The following is a 7,436-nucleotide window of genomic DNA, read 5'->3' as shown; positions in this document are numbered from 1 at the left end:
AAGGGCTGAACTACGAAGATCTTTGCATACAGCCCGATGTCGAACTGCCCGAGGGGTACGAACCTCCTAAGTTCGAGATGTTTGATGGTACAGGGGATCCAAAGGTCCATTTGAGAACGTACTGTGACAAGCTGGTTGGAGTAGGAAAAGATGAGAAAATCCGCATGAAGCTTTTCATGAGGAGCTTGAAAGGAGATGCTTTGTCCTAGTACATTAGCCAAGATCCAAAGAAGTGGTCGAACTGGGTAAGCATGGCGTCCGACTTTATGGACAGGTTCAGGTTCAACACGGAGAATGCACCGAATGTGTTCTATATTCAAAATCTAAAGAAGAAACCCACAGAAACATTTCGCGAGTATGCCATACTTGATCAACAAGTTGCCATCAAGTGTTCTGGTGGGCAAAACTTGTACCACAAGAATGCTGATATTGCACATCTAAGGACTATAAGTTATTTGTGCTATGCAACAAATCTAGTCAAGACAGATAAATTTGCATAGAGAGCCAAGGCAGCCATTCTCATGGGGTACTCTGAGACACAGAAGGGTTACATACTGCTTGATTTGGCCACAAAGCAGTTCTTTACAAGTAGGGATGTCATATTCAAGGAATCAGAATTTCCTTTCTCTAAGAAGGATGAGAACAGATCATATGATTCACAGGAGCACATGGATCAGGGAACACTACAAATCTCACCTTTACACATACAGTTAGGAGTCAACACACTTAATATCCCAACAGCAGGAGAGATGAGCCTACAAGACAATGGGAGAAGTGAATTGCAAGGGAATATACCAATTTTACAGGAGACAGACAGGGATGATATGCAGGAAGCCTCTTAAAGTATGCACAGTATGGATGTTATTCATGCAGACATACACAGTGATGAACATCAGGAAGGTGCAGAGAGTTTAGTCAACAGGCAAGAAGATGCTGATGAAGGGATTTCCAGACCAAACAGAAGGTCTACAAGGCAAGTTAAGGAGCCAATATGGATGAAAGATTATATCACAACAAAGAAGACAACCAACTGCAGTTATCCTATCTCCAACTACCTGACTTATGATCATACTAGTACAAGTTACAAATGCTACTTGGCTAAGTTCTCTCAACTGACAGAACCATAGACGTTTAAGGAGGCAGTGAAGGACAGCAGGTGGATAGAGGCTATGAAACAAGAAGTAAAGGCATTAGAGGATAACAAGACATGGGAGATAGTGAACTTGCCAGAAGATAAGAACACTGTTGGATCCAAATGGGTGTACAAGATCAAGTTCAAGGCAAATGGAGAAGTTGAAAGATTTAAGGCAAGGTTAGTGGCAAAAGGATACAGCCAAAGGGAAGGTTTAGATTATCATGACACATTTTCACCAGTGGCGAAAATGGTCACAGTGAGATCTGTCATTTCATTAGCAGCATCAAGAGGTTGGAACATGTTTCAGATGGATGTCTATAATGCATTCTTGCAGGGAGATATGAATGAGGAAGTATATATGGAGCTACCTGAGGGGTTCAGAATACAAAGGGAGCAGAAGGTATGCAGATTACTCAAGTCCTTGTATGGACTTAAGCAGACATCTTGACAGTGGAATATGAAGTTGACTGAAGCATTACTTGGATCAGGGTTCACACAAAGTCATCATGAGTACTCACTCTTTACATAGAGAAGTCAAGAAGGAATAGTAATCATTTTAGTGTATGTGGATGATCTCCTCATCACAGGAAGCAACTCAACACTAGTGAAGAAAGCAAAAGACATATTGCATCAGATTTTAAGGTGAAAGACCTAGGGGAACTCAAATACTTTCTAGGTATTGAGGTTCTAAGATCTAAAAGTGGAGTGTTGCTGATCTTAGAAATGGGGCTGAGTGGTGCCAAACCAGCTAACACACCATTGGAAGTGAATTCCAAGTTGACAACAATGGAATATGATCAGGCTAATGGGATCACATGGGATCCACTTTTGCAGAGTGCTGGTACTTATCAGAGGTTAGTAGGAAGGCTCTTATATGTTACCATTACCAGGCCAGACATCAATTATGCAGTGCACACATTGAGTCAGTTCATGAAATCACCAAAAAGGTCTCACTGGAATGCTGCTTTAAGAGTTGTAAGATATTTAAAAATGGCTCCTGGACAAGGGATTTTGATGAAGTGTGACTATGCAGAAACTCTTACTTGCCGATGTGATTCTGACTGGGCTGCATGTCTAAATACTAGAAGGTCAGTTACTAGATATGTCATCAAATTTGGAGATTCAATGATTTCTTGGAAATCCAAGAAACAACAGACTGTTTCACGAAGCTCAACTGAGGCAGAATACAGGAGTATGGCAGCCAGTATTGCTGAGGTAACATGGTTACTTGATCTATTCAAGGAGTTGGGTGTAGACGTAACTCAACCAGTCACAATATATAGTGATAGTAAGTCAGCAATCCAACTTGCAGCAAACCCTGTGCTTCATGAAAGAACAAAGCACATAGAGATTGATTGTCATTTTATTCGAGACAAGATCAATGAAGGAATAGTTAAGGCAGTGCATGTTAATACTAGGGAGCAACAGGCAGACCTACTGACTAAGGCTTTGGGAATAGCTCAAAATATTCATCTTCTTGGCAAGCTGGGAGTGTTCAACATTTTACACCCTCCAGCTTGAGGGGGCATATTGTAATGTCACATGATTTGCACGTGACTAGTTATTCTGTTAGTTGAGTTGTTAAGTTGATTAGTTAGATAGCTAATGGTAGTTATAGATGTTAATGTAGGCTAAAGGGTAGATTAGTCTTTTTACACTTGACCAGTTTCTCTTTTAGCTTCTTCTGTATATAACGACATAGTGTATTCAATAGAACAGTGGCTTGAACATTTCACTCAAGCACCGGCTTTCTTCTTCACATTTCTTCTAGATTCTTCCACCATTGGAGTTCCTTGTAGAGCTCTGTATTTGAGCATTAATCACGCTTTATTATTATTAAGAAAGTTTGGATGAAGTTGCGCGAACGCATACCTCGATTTATTTTTAGAATCATAATTATGTCACGAGAACATGTACACAACCACGATGATAGATTGAGTCGCGCCTAAAGCATTTTCTACGAATATTCATAAGTATTTTCCTAAAAGCTAATTTGAGATTAGTTGTGAGGCTAATGGTTTTAGAGTGGGTGGAATTATTATAAACTAATCATTTTAAAATTTTTGCAGCCTTATGTTTGTATTACTCATAATTTAACCATAACATAACAAATCCAATTGATATCTGTTTACTCTCGAGCAACTTCAAATTCAACAAAATGCTTTAATAAACAGAATTCAACCTGATTGAAACAATTTTCAGCAGCTTTACTTTTGTATTACTCATAATTTAATCATAACAAAGCAAATCCAATTAAATTCAGTTTACTCAAGCAAGTCAAAATTCAACACGCATGCTTTAGTGAACTAAAAAAAATAGCATAACAAATCAAATCCGATTAAATTAAGTTTATTCTCGAGAAACTTCAAATTGAAGAATAATGCTTAACAAAATTAAACCTGATTAAGACTATCTTCAGCAACTTTACGTTCATCGGGATTAGGACTAAGTGCGCCACGAAGAACAATAGCAAGGTTCTGAAGATCCATAACTCTATAATGAATATGACCCTAACTGTTTTGGAACTTGACAACGCATATGACCACGACCGGAGAAAACTCATCGGCGACTTCAACGGAAAGCTCGAACTCGACCCTTTCCCACGTAATCTTTTGCGAAAATAGAGCTTGAGCTATGATGTTTGTGGCTGTTTTGATGGAGATTTGTGGCTGGTTCTTCAGTGCTTTAATGATGAAAATGGTGACCTTACATAACTAGTTTTTGAAGCGATTTTCATGGTGTTTCACGGCAGTTTTTGGAATGTTTCACAGCTGGTTTTTATGCTTTTTTTATTTTGCAGCTGGTTTCTGGGGCGTGTCAGGGTGCTTTTCGAGGCTATTTGACTGGTGGTGGCTGGTTTGAGGTGGTTAAACGGCTGGACTCGTTGGTGGTTGCTGATGGGTATGTTCTGGTTATTTTTGTGAAGAACGGTTGAGGGGGGTCTTAAGAGTTCTCTAGGTTTTTGCTTTTGTGAAGATGAAGGAGAAGGGTCAGCCGATTTTGGTGAAGGGGAGTTGTGGCTGTTGGTTTTGTTTTAATGAAGAAGAAGAAGCTTCTCCTTGATGGAAACGGCTGACGTCTCCTTTTTTTCTCCCTGTTTTCTGCCCTTTTTTCTTTTTTTAAAGAGATAAGAGGTCCCCTAGGGTTAGGTTAAGGATGGGGTAATGGGCTAAGGTTATTTGGGCTAAGGGTAATTGGGTTGGTTCAAAATTGCTTAGGAAAATTCAAATATGAGACTAGTTTTGGGGTTGTTCAAACTCTTTTAGCTAAAATCCCAAATCTTATTCTAAAAAGTATAATGTATTTATAAAATATAGAAATCAATCTTAATTAAAATAAACTACTAAAATAAAATAAAATACTAAAAGTGAAACTATTTTTGTATATTTTAATTTTATGAAAGGTAGATAAGCTAAAAGTAACTAAATAAAATATCAATTAGCTAAATAAGAGAAAATATTTTTGTAATTTTCATTTTTGTGATAAAACAAAGTAAAAGGGTCAAAACTAGTTGAAATAGCGATATTAGACCTAAACTAAATATTTAAATGCTAAAATATGTAAAATCTTGGGAGGGTCAAAAATTGCATGTCTACAACTGCCACTCTTTGACTGGAAACACGAAGAGTTTTCAAACAAAGAACGACGAGATAGGTTTTTTGACCCGACCCTTGTTTAGAGAGACCAAAAACTAAAAGAGAGGAGAATGTGACCGAGCCCTGGTATCTGAGCTGCCTACATATGCTTGGCTATAAAGGAATCAAGCCACGTGTAGTTCAGAATTAGTAAGAGTGATGGAGTATATCGAGGTGGAGAGCCGATTGAGGTGCCTTCGAGGTTCCGGTCCGCGATCCTGTTATTACATCAAAATCAAAATGAAAAAGACTAACTAAGCCTGTCAACTACGAGTTACAAGATTCCTATCTGTGAGTCTTCTGAAGCTTGATCTTCAGTCTTGGTTGGTTCTTCATGCGAACTCTGATCTGAATCTTGATGCTTGTTAGCTGCAGGTGTTAGTTCATTCTTCCACGGCTTCTTCGGATCAAGACCGGACATGCAGTGCTCGTGACTTCAGCCATGCCTTGAGCAGTTCACATCTTTCATTTGCTTCTGCATTTGGATTCACTTCCCTCTCTTTTTTTCTTTTTCTTTTTTCATTCTTTTTTTTCTGGATTGAGACTTATTCTTTTGGTTATCTCGGACTGTCAACTCGCATTTTTAGGCGAGCTTCTGCTACCTGAATTGACAACAGGACTGGAGGTTGCCCCTATTCTTCAGGGAGAATCCTGTTCTCTCTGACTGGAACTTGAATTGAATTCCCTCATTCTCTAGGTGGGCGCCTACTACCGACTTAAAACTTGAAACTCTTGAAATAAATACCCTTGTTCTCCAGGTAGGCGCCTGAGACTACAACAAGATAGACAAAACAAAAGAAACTTTTCTGCTCTAGTTTGGTACCGGGAACATCTGTGAGTGTTAATCAAATCCTGTTATCCAAAAGAGTTCTATGAATTTAAAAGCTAAATCCCATTATCCAGGAGGATCCTAAAAACTAAAATTAAATCTCATCTTAAAAGTGAAAATTTGAAAGCCAAATTCTATTTCCTAAAGGTAAAACTTCCGCTAAATCTCATTATTTATGAGGGTCCTGAAAACTTAAAACTACATCCCATTATCCAGGAGGGTCCTGAAAAACTATAAAATTAAAACCCATTATGCAGGAGGGTCCTGAAAACTTGAAACTAAATTCCATTATCCAGGACGGTCCTGAAAAACTTTAAAATTAAATCCCATTATCCAGGAGGGTCCTGATTTCAAGACAACTAAAGATTGATAACTTAAGGAAACTAAAATTGACCCCCTTTTTAAAAAAAATCCAGACTTCCCTTTTTTTTTAGTTATTATCCTAGGAGAAAATTCATCACACTAGGTTTTAATCTTAGGAGAAAGATTCACCAGACTAAGATTTTGATCCTAGAAGAAAGTTCATCAGACTAGCTATTTCTTTTTTGTATCTTAGGAGAAAGATTCATTAGACTAAGATTTCTATCCTAGGAGAAAATTCATCGGACTAGGTTTCCTTATCTTAGGAGAAAAATTCATCAGACTAAGACATTTATCCTAGGAGAAAGATTTATCAGAATAGGGTTTTATTTGTTATCTTAGGAGAAAGATTCATCAGACTAAGATTTCTATCCTAGGAGAAAGTTCATCAGACTAGGTCTTCTATCTTAGGAGAAAGATTCATCATACTAAGATTTCGATCCTAGGAGAAAATTCATCAGACTAGGTCCTTTTTTTTGTTATCTTAGGAGAAAGATTCATCAGACTAAGTTTTTTCTCTCTTTTTCTTTTGTTATCTTAGGAGAAAGATTCACAGACTAAGATTTTGTATCCTAGGAGAAAGTTCATCAGACTAGGTCCCCCTTTTTTTTGTTATCTTAGGAGAGATTCATCAGACTAAGATTTCTATCCTAGGAGAAAATTCATCAGACTAAGATTTTTATTGGGAGAAAATCCATCAGACTAGGACTTTTATCCTAGGAGGAAAAATGTGAAAAGCAATGGCAAAATTTTATGCACATGCAGATAAAGGCAAAGATTTGAGAAACTTCCCTTTGTCGGTTCTTCCCTTCTCTTTTTTTCTTTTTTTTTGAACCACTATCCTTGCTCTGCTTTGTTCCTGTCTCAAACAAAGAAAATTTTGTCAGTTTTGAAAGTGGTGGTCGATTTGTAGCCTTGACGTCTTTGGAAGTTTGGCTTTATGTCCATTCTCTTTTAGAAGACCGACTATATTGGTAGTTGATTCCACTGTTGGGAGACTCTGTTGTTGCTTTCAAGGGACAGTTACTTCTTGTATCAATCCTGATTGTTTCGCTCTCAATGCCATTGGTGTTTTGTGGCTCAATCAGCCTTATCCCGACCGGAGATCTTTGCTCAGGTGACCTTTTCTTATATCTTCAATGACTTCCGGCTTTTGAGCAATTTGTTTGTTAAAGAGAATCACAAGTTATCTTTGCTTGCACCAAGTAAGCTGACAAGAGTCTTTTGGGGGGGGGGGGGGGAGCCTTTTCATGAATCCTCAAGTCACGTTGACTGTAACACTTGAGTATGCTGGCCAAATTTACTTTGTGCAATTGAAAAGCTGGTAGCAGATTTTGAAATCTTTTCTTGCTTGTTTTGACAAGGACTGACTCAGAGTGAAGGACACAACGATGCAAAGAAACAAGTATCAACAAGAAATGCCCCTGTCGGAAGGACGGAAGGAAGAGTTTTTTTTTCTTTTTTTTTCAATAACTAG

Source organism: Nicotiana attenuata, unplaced genomic scaffold (assembly GCF_001879085.1).
Source record: "Nicotiana attenuata strain UT unplaced genomic scaffold, NIATTr2, whole genome shotgun sequence".
NCBI classification, from domain to species: Eukaryota; Viridiplantae; Streptophyta; class Magnoliopsida; order Solanales; family Solanaceae; genus Nicotiana; species Nicotiana attenuata.
Note: the sequence above shows the minus strand (reverse complement) of the source record.